The sequence below is a fragment of the Ixodes scapularis genome, unplaced genomic scaffold (assembly GCF_016920785.2).
Source record: "Ixodes scapularis isolate PalLabHiFi unplaced genomic scaffold, ASM1692078v2 PGA_scaffold1__304_contigs__length_218370807, whole genome shotgun sequence".
In the NCBI taxonomy this organism is placed as follows: Eukaryota; Metazoa; Arthropoda; class Arachnida; order Ixodida; family Ixodidae; genus Ixodes; species Ixodes scapularis.
Window position 1 is genome coordinate 15,844,127 of NW_024609846.1, and position 10,282 is coordinate 15,854,408.

A 10,282-nucleotide genomic window follows, 5' to 3' on the forward strand; every position below is an offset into this window, starting at 1 on the left:
CATACTCTCGATCTTGCCCTGTGTGGAAAGACGAGAAAGAAGTTCTTACATTCAAAGTTACTGAAAACATTACCTATACTGAGGCAAAGAAGCGTTTTGCTTTTGTATCGAAAGGGTCTTATGCCGAGGCTGTGCGCAGGGGACCAGCGCGGCCAGTGGTTTCGATGGGAACGCAGACGTCTCCGGACGACCTGCATCTCTCGTCACGGCCCCCTCCAAACCCCCGAGAGCGGCGCCAGTGGCACCGCCTCCGAACCGCAAGGTGAATGCTGCTTTGCCAGCATCCACCCCAGAACAGGAGATGACGTCTCCTGCTCAACCAGCTGCTTCGACCTCTCGGGGTCGGGGCCTACCACCTTACAGCTCTGCTCCCCAGAGGAAGCCTGGGGAAGTGCCAAGGCAGTCGACCTCCAAGGGCCAGCTGCCGGCAGCTGCAGACGAGCCCATGGACGAGGGTGGGTCGAGATGTGATGAGGAGGCTCTCCTCCCAAGATCAGAGTCCACCCCCTCTGCCTCCGGTGACTCTAATCGGAGGCAGAATAACCCCCCAAAAAAACAAAGTGCACCGCGTGTGAAAATAGATTTTAAACCTTAAGGAATAATATAATTTGTATGTTATACTTATTTTGTTTTAAATGGTTAAAAATATGGGTATAACGCAGTGGAACTGCCGCGGTCTTTTTCCTAATATTGATGATGTCAACTTTTTTCTCGATGACCTCCAGCCTGTTGCCATCTGTTTACAGGAGACTCATCTTAATGAAACACATACACATGTACTACGGCGACATCAGGTTTTTAGAAAAGACCGTGTTCCTTGCAACACCTCTTCTGGTGGAGTAGCTGTGGTTGTGCAGAGTGTTATAGCCTGTGCGCCTGTCCCTCTCGCAACCCCCTTAGAGGCAGTAGCAGTTCGTGTTCTGATTGACCGCCTAATTACTGTTGCTTCGCTTTACCTTCCACCAAACTTTCCAGTGCATTTACATGACCTGCAAGGACTTGTGGGCCAACTCCCACAGCCTTTTTTAATCTTAGGAGATTTTAATGCACACCACCCCATGTGGGGCAGTGCTCGTCAAGACTCCTGTGGCGGAGTCATAGAAAGTTTTTTACTGTCATCTGGCCTTTGCCTTTTGAACAAGAGACAACCAACTTTTTTTAGTGCCCCTCATAATACTCTTACTTCCATTGATCTTTCCATATCATCACCCACTTCACTTCCTCGTTTTTCTTGGAAGGTTTTAGAAAATCCTTTTGGTAGTGACCATTTTCCTGTAATTTTAGAAAGTTCAGTATCCCTTCCTTCTCTTCGAAGTTGTGCTCCCAAGTGGAAGTTAGATAAAGCCGACTGGGCTTTATTTTCTCTGGAGGCAGTCGTCGATCCCACTGTTTTTTTAGCTATGTGTCCCCTGAGGAAGCGACTCTTTACCTTGCTGAAAAAATTATAAATGCTGCTTCTCTGTCAGTTCCCCGAACTTCTGGAAATATTCCCAAGAAATGCAAGCCTTGGTGGAACAAGGACTGTACAACCACCATAAAAGCTCAGGATAAGGCTTGGGGAAGGTTTCGGCGGTACCCGACTGTTCAGAACAAGATCAAATTCAAACAGTATAAAGCAAAAGCTCGTTGGACACGAAAACAAGCCAAGAAGACCTCATGGGTGAAATATGTATCTTCTCTAAACAGTTTTGTTCCTGCAAAAGAGGTATTTTATTTATTTATTTATTTATTTATTGTATTTTTCCGGTGCCCCTAAACAGCCCGTAGGCCTACATAAGGGTGCACCGTTGACACCTACATGCAGTTTTGCACAAAAAGCATGCACGCAAACGCATGCCTAATTTAAGAAACAAAAACGTGAAATATAAATGTAAATGAGAAAAGTGCATAAAGTTGAAAACAACACTGTTTGCTAAAAAGACTGATACAAGAGAGCGTCACATAATAAAAGCACTAGCAGAGACCGCATACTAAAACTTTCCCGCAAAAAGATATCTACTTCGGGCGTGTTTGCGAAATTTGACATGTTAAAATTATACTGGATACGCTCAATGGGTCTTAAGCTTTTTGGCTCAGAGGAACCGAAAACACGATGGGAGCGAAGAGACCTGCCAGGTACAGCAATGAATACGGATGAGGTTAGCTTAGGGCAATCTAAGAAACCGTGAAGACATTTGTGTAAAAATAAAAAGTCTCGTGCCTGCCTCCTTTCGGAGAGGCAATGCAGCTTTAAAATCTTCAACAATCGCTCATGGCTGAAATAAATCCGCCTGTTAAAATAACGATCGTAAAGTAGTCGAACAAACGTCTTCTGTACATTTTCAAGTTCATTCGAGTTTGTCTGGTTTAAACGATTTCAAACAAAGCTGGAGAAATCCAGTCTAGACAGGATGAGGGATCGGTACAAATGCAAAAAGCAAGAATATCCCCTAAAGTTTCGAGTCATTCTGGTAATCGCGCCCAAAGTACGGTAACATGTATTGCTCAAGTATGCCACATGATCAGAGAATTTAAATTCACTGTCCAAGAAAACTCCCAGATCACTTACAACTGAAACGCGCTCAATCGAGCACTTGTTCAAAGTGTAGTCAAAGGTGTTATAGAAATGTTTTCTCGAAAAAGATATGACTTTTGTTTTAGCCGGGTTGAGAACCAACTTGTTGTCCTTGCACCAGTCTGCCAATGCTGTAATATCTTGCTGTAGTTTATTGCATCTTGAAATGTCAACAATAGCTCAAAAAAGCTTAACGTCATCGGCGCATTGTAGCATTTCCGAGTGATTTATACATGAGCAAATATCGTTCACGAAGATGTTGAAAAGCAGAGGCGATAGGCTAGAACCCTGCGGGACTCCCGATCTGGAGAGGTACGCGGTTGATTGTGTACCACCGTATGAAACAGAATTCCATCTGTCATGCAGATAGCTCTGAATCCATTTGCAAAGTGGTAAGGATATACCATAGGACGCAAGTTTCTTAACTAGCAGTGAATGGCTCACTAGGTCAAATGCTTTTTTAAAATCCAAATAAAATTACGTCGACCTGCTGCTTCGACCCTAGTTTGGCACCCACAAATTCCGTAAACGCGATTAAGTTTGTTTCTACAAAACGATTTGGCATAAAACCATGTTGTTGCACGTTTATACGTCTGGAAAAAAAATGCATGATATAACAATGCATGGCCTTTTCGAACACCTTGGCAAACGAACCAATCAGTGAAATGGGACGATAATTACTGACAGTTAGTGCCGACCCATCTTTGAATATTGGCACAACTAGAGAGTACTTATAAACATAGGAATTCCGTCGGCTCCAGCCGATTTCTTAGGTGGTAACGCCCGAATCGCCGCAAAAACGTCGTCAATTGCTGAGCTGGGGAATCGTGTTCGAAAAATTCGGGGTACTTACCACTCCTTCAGCATTTCCCTCTTTCCTTCATCGTCCCCATCACTAAAAGATCAGGCTGACATTCTTGCTGATCATTTTCGAGAAGTCTCCAGTTCTTCAAATTACACTACTAAATTTAAAAAGTTCAGGTCCTTGGCAGAAAAACACCATATTGATTTCTCTGGAAGTGATACTGGTTAACACCGGCCGTTCACAATGTGTGAGCTTGAAATAGCCCTTGCAGTAAACAAGCAGTCAGCACCTGGTCCAGATATGATTCATTATGAACTGCTGAGGCACTTGTCGGCTGAATCCTTGGTGAATTTGTTGTCTTTCTTTAATCATTTATGGAAAGCTTTTTGTTTTCCACAGTGCTGGAAGCGAGCACACATCATTCCCATCTTGAAGCCTGGCAAAGACCCTTCCCTACCAGCAAGTTATCGGCCTATAGCAGTGACTAGTTGTCTAGGAAAAACTTATGAACGGCTTATAAAGAGAAGGCTAGTATACATTCTAGAACAAAAGAAAATTTTCGATAAAAACCAGTGTGGTTTTAGAAGAGGTCGCTCAACCTTAGATCACCTTGTCCGGTAGGAGACTTTCGTGCGTGAGGCTTTTGTGAACCGGCAGCATTGCGTTTCTGTCTTTTTTGATTTACAGAAAGCTTACGATACTGCATGGCGGTACGGAATACTTCAGGACCTGTATAGGTGTGGTGTTCGTGGTCGCATGCTGCGTTGCATAAGGGACTTCTTGACAGACCGTTTCTTTCAGGTCCGCCTGGGATCCACGCTCTCGGATGTTTTTACACAGGAAAACGGCGTCCCACAAGGAGGTGTCTTGAGTGTTACCTTGTTCGCAATTAAGATCAACAGCCTCGCTGCAGTTATACCACCATCAGTTTTTTATTCATTGTACGTAGAGGATGTCCAGATCGCTTTCTCCTCATGCAACTTGTCAATTTGTGAGCGCCAATTGCAGATAGCAATAAATAGGATAAGTAAGTGGGCCGATGAAAATGGCTTCCGGTTTGCACCAGAAAAAACAGTGTGCGTGCCTTTTTCATTGCGTCGAGGGTTGTCGCTCTATCCCAGCTTACAGATGAATGGCACTGACGTAACCATTAGGCATGAACAAAAAATTCTTGGGTGTTATTTTTGATAAGAAACTCACTTTTCAGACCCATCTCAAAGAACTGAAGCAAAAGTGTCTTAAATCTGCCAATGTTCTCAAGGTGCTTGCACACATGTGCTGGGGTTCTGACAGGAGGTGCCTCCTGCGACTCTACAACTCGCTGGTTCGTTCCCGTCTCGACTATGGTGCGGTTGTATATGGCTCGGCACGACCGTCATCTTTAAAAATGCTAGATCCTGTGCATCACCTTGGACTTCGACTTGCCACGGGGGCCTTCCGAACGTCGCCTCTCCCGAGTTTGTATGAAGAGACGTACCAAATGCCACTAGAAAAGCGAAGACAGTTCCTCAGCCTATACTATAGTTATAAAGTCAAATCTGACCCTGAACACCTATCCCTCCGTTGTTTGCAGGTATCTCCCTTTTTACGTCTTTTTGAGAACAAGCCAAGTATAGTACGGCCTTTAAGCCTCCGCATTCAATGCATGTCTGCATCCCTGCAGCTTGCGCTTCCTGAGCGTAGCTTGATGACGAGAGTTCGAAGCATTGCTCCTTGGAAGGCGGTGCACTATACCTGTGACTGGTCGCTAGCGAAATACATTAAGCGAACAGTTGCACCACTAGTCCTTCAGCAAGAGTTTATGACCTTGCAAGCTAAGTATAAGGACCATGCACAGTTCTTCACTGATGGTGCAAAAACTCCACACTTCGTCGGTTCGGCTGTATATTCAGAACACTTTGTAAAAGCTCGACGGCTTCACTCTGTTGCCAGCATTTTTACTGCAGAACTTTATGGTGTGCTCATGGTCATTGAATATATATTAGGCAACAACATCAGGAAAGCTATCTTGTTTGTGGACTCCCAGAGTGCTATCCTCTCTCTCCGTTCCCTCAATGATTCTAAGTATCGGCTCGTGCAAGAAGTACGGGTAGAGTTAAACCTGGCTTTCCAAATGGGATACAATATCAAGCTGTGCTGCGTACCAAGCCATGTGGGAATTTCAGGTAATGAGAAGGCAGATAGGCTAGCAGCCTCTGTTAAGGATACTCTGGAAACACCCGTTCAGCTGCCTCAAGAAGATTTTAAACCAGTTCTTAAAAAAGCAATTTATTATGCCTGGCAGCAAGACTGGGACAAAGAAATAAATAATAAGCTACATGTCATCAAACCACGTTTGGAGGTATGGGAGAGTTCGCACCATGGAGACCGTCGTCACGAACTTTTAATGTGTCGTTTGAGAATTGGACATTCACGTGTCACCCATCGACATCTTCTTTGTGGTGAGGACAGCCCAGTCTGTGAGCATTGCGGTGAATTGCTAACTATACTGCATATTCTATGGCACTGCAAATTCTTTGATGAAGAACGTCGAACAAGTTTCTCTTCACTTTCTGAATATCTTCCATTTCATCCAGCCTTCTTACTGGAAAAAGAACCTTTAGTTCCTTTTAGTCATATTTTAGATTTTCTTAAAAAAACTGGCTACCTGCACCAGTTATAGATCCTCTGCATAGTAATTCCTTCCTTTTACTATAGAGTCTTTTAATTATTTCTTTGGCGCAGCATGGCCTATGTTGCTTTTTGCGCCATTAAACACCTAATAATCAATCAATCAATCATCGATGTCGTCCTTACGCACGTTTTAACCCTGATTATTTTTTAGTGAAGTTACCTTTAGAGCATGTTAGAAGTGCATAAAGGCGCCGATCGGATATTTCGCCGAAACGCGGCCCTCAACGTACACTTTCACACCCATTGGGTCTGTGATGTGGCATAAGAAATAAAAATAAAGAAAAACACAATCAAGAACGTTAGCTCAAACGAAAAGTATAACTCTGCCTGGCATTTTTCTGCGTTCGGCGCTCTGCTCACTGACTGACATGCCTTCCTCTGCGTACAGGTTGACATATCATCGCCGTAGAAGCAATTTAAGACGTTCGAGAACTCATAACTCACCGAGCAGCAGAGGGTGGCATTGATCCATCCTCTTCAGTTTGATTTTGAAGATCGTGCTCAACACGCACAAACGCGTCCACAATCGCAATGGGATGTTCCATACCTCGCTGAGGTGTTCCCTTTCTTGGGCGTGAAATTTCCCTATTTGGGCACTTTTTCCCTGCATAAATTTGAAATATCCCTGCACATTTGCCTGCGTCATATTTCTGGGGTCCTAAACTCGTCAAAAACAAAGTTAGAGCCGAAAGATCGCTGAGCGCGCCGATTCGACGTCGACGAAAAACCGCGAAGTCATCGTCGTAATTGGCCAATCGGTGCGCTCCGTCCACTTCGGCTCCGACTTTGTGTCTGACAAGTTTATAAGCGTATGATGTATTGTCACTTCAGCTTTTAGTTTGTGCTAGTGAGGCCGGTGCACATTTGCCCGTAAGAGCTGCATGAAAATGTATTTTTAACGCAATACCAATTTCTTAGATTTTTAATGACTACATTAGAAAACACTTCAGAACGAAAAGAAGAAACAGTAGACAGACTCGAGGCAAAACAAAACATGAAAAATGCATGACTAGTATGAAGACCAGTAAACGAAAATAGGTCGAACTCCTGCAAAAAATAAATTCAAGGCTAGTGTGAAGTCCGGAAACAAACTGCGACAACATCTACCTGCCCCACTTAAGCTGTGGACACACACAAACACCTGGTGTCTCGAAACGTGTTTAAGCCACTCCAGTATTCTCGTGAGTGCGAAGGAGGACGTTGTTTCGACGTCCCTTTGAAGCTGTCGCAACAAACACCTCGCGCGTGAAACCGGGATCGCCTTACCATTGTCGCTCGAAGGGTGTCGCTGCCCAGCCTATTGCGTTTTCGTGTCTTTACGCCTCTCATCCAAGAGGAAATGCGCTCTGCATCTGCGTTTGCGTGTGGAATACAAAGACAAAGTTGCGCAAGCTTCGCGAGATTTCGAAACTGTGGCTTACGGTTGAAGTTTTGAATTCCTTAGATCCTATTTCACATCGTGTCAATGTCCACTTGGCGGAGCGCATCCTTTTGCGTCTGCGATAGCGTGATGGATAACTGTCTCCTTTCGAGTTGAAGATCCTCCCCGTTCACCTTGTCTCCGAACCTCTTCGCGAGCTCGTTGAGCGAGGGCAACTGCTCGCGGCCTCATAGGATAGTGTGATGTCTCCACGAAGAAATTCCATCTCTCTCATGACAGGATCTTTGAAAGGCAGTCTTGACTTCAACTGATGAGCTACAGTGATGTAGAAGCGGAGACACCTCCTGCGGAATTCAATTTTCTGTGCACCGTCCCCCTCAATCCCGGCCAGCTGCTGCTCACATTCCCCTCGAAGGTAAACTTGATCCAGGGGAAGATATACCCTAGCATCATTTTTTCTTAACGTCAGATCCGTTCTTTTGCGGCTCTCTTGCGGTGACGAAGTTCATAAGAAAAGCTTTATGTTCTCACTTTCCGCTTCCAGAGTACGCACCAACACGCTCTCCGATTGAAGCAGTGCGTTGAAGACTGCGACATTTTTCAAAGAAAACTTAAGGAAGAGGAGGTATGCCTTTTTGTAGGGGGTTTTCAATGCATCGAGGCAGCGGTCCGCACTGGTGAGCGTGCAGCAAGGAAAAAGTGTTCCGCAGCAACCCACTGCTCAAGCAGCCGGTTCACGTAGTTAGTTGATCAATGCTAGCCAGCGAGTGTTTGACGGCTTCAGAAGCTTGTACTTCTCCATTTGGAAAAGTTCTTAAATCTCCAGAAGGATGGCAGATCTCTTTCCGCTCCAAAACATAGTTTATTATGTTGTGCAGATTTTCTTCCAGGGGTTTTGTCAAGCATGCAGTGGCAGCACTGGCAGTGAGATGTGCAGAGTGGCAAATGCACCGGATAACGATCAGGTTTTCGTTGACTTCCAACAGGCGTGTCATGACGGAGTTGTGTCTTCCTACCATAACGCTCGCGTTGTCACAGGCAAGTCCGATTAATTATATTCTTCAGAGAGATTCCTTTCATTTCTAAGCTTTCTCTAAGCGAAGAGGACACGTTCTCTACCACCCCTCTGGCTGCGTTAATCTGCACAAGTTCCAGCAATTCCGTCTTCACCTTTCACGATGATGGGCCAACGTACCGTGCCAAAACTCAAAGTTGCTTCTGGCTGCTGACGTCGGTGCTTTCATCTATTAAGATAGAGAAGGTAGTCTCTCGCAGGGTTTGCAGCAGCTCTTCGGTCTCGACACGCGCGAGAATGTTCTTGACCAGCGGCGTAGACTTTCCATTGTCCCGGGGGGCGGGGGCGGGGCAGGGCAGGGCCGGCTGAGAAGTTCTTTTAGGGGGGGGGGGGGGGGGGGAGGGGGGAGTGTGCCTTACCTTCTCGCCAGAACTGGAGATTGAAGCTAACGAAAGAACGCTGGGATTTCATTTCTGATGTATTTCGTCAATAAAGGCAACGTTGGGCGTTATGTTGTTTACATGACACTACTAGAAGCTCGTTACATGGCACGTAAACAGCGTATCGGTAAGGATCGTAGCCCGGGCCCAGGGGCGGGGCGCTGCCCCCCCCCCCCCCCCGATCTCACCAGGGGGGGCAGGAGCCCCGAAACTCCCCCCGCCCCCCCCCCCCCCCACCCCCCATAGTCTACGCCTATGTTCTTGACAATGTTGGTTCACTTTTTCTTCCCAGTGTCACTTTATCCAGTGTCTTCGATTCTGAAATGTCATTTAACAGCGGAATTAGATTGTTCACTGTTTCGAATGCAACGTTATGCGCTGCAAAAAAAAGAACTGCCATTTCGACCTTTGCGATTTTCACGGGATCGTTCTCAGCGCAGACTTCATGGAAAAGCTTAGTTACCAACATGGTATCATTGAAGGATTTTACAGCTGTTTTATGCTTAGCCGCTCTGCTGTGCTTGTGGAGGTGACTTTTCCCGCACTTGACGATCACATCGCAGGCTTTGCACTTGGCATCAGTGGTGGTGTGTTCCTCTAGCCATCCCTTGAACTCTGGCTAGCTCAACCACTCGAAGCGAAATGACTTGACGTTGCTTTTCCTTTTTGATCTTGTTCGTTTTGAATCGGATGGTCCAGCGCTGTTATTTGATTATGTGATCAGCAATCGTGAAAGCCAGACCACCTGACCAGGAAGTAACGAGGAACGAAAATGTTTGCCTCTGCCGGGGTACCACCAATAGTTGCCGTTACTCAAATAGAACAGCAACATTGCCAGCTGTAGTGGGGTGAGCTTTGCCTTGACCATGTCAACATAAACGGAGGTGTACCACAAGGAAATTTTTTTCAATATTTCTTCATTTTAACGGGGTTTTTTTCTTCAAATTTCTTCCCCAGTTACTGAAATTCCCTGCAATCTTGTGAAGATACCCTTTTTGCCTAAATCGAGCACGGAACATCACTGCTGCTAGCTACGAACCGGAGAGTACCCATGGTTCTTTGCGAAGGCTGCCCAAACACCGGTGACCTATTGGAAAAAGCGTTTCCACCTTGCAGTTAGGCTTTTTTGATATTTTTATTAAAACAATTCTGAAGTTAATCCGCACAGGCGATGACGAGGAGAATAATAAAAAAAAAGTGACCATAGGAGATGCATAGGGCCTGGGGAACTGCGATATCCTCTTAGAACCTGTCAGGTAAGGTTACATGGTCAGATGAAGTCACATTATCACTTATGGTTTCGTCATCAGGTAACTCACACGGTCACGTAACTGACTGTGTTTGCGTAATGTCTTTTTCCTTCACAACACACGCTTGGAGAAACACAACGGTTGGTTTCGAGGTATGCTTCGAT

The 10,282-nt window shown here is 45.5% G+C and overlaps 1 pseudogene; it reads right to left on the reverse strand.

Annotated features, from left to right (window-relative positions):
- Positions 1-7,918: 7,918 nt before the first annotated feature.
- LOC121836179 lies at positions 7,919-9,736 on the reverse strand (annotated as a pseudogene).
- Positions 9,737-10,282: the final 546 nt, after the last annotated feature.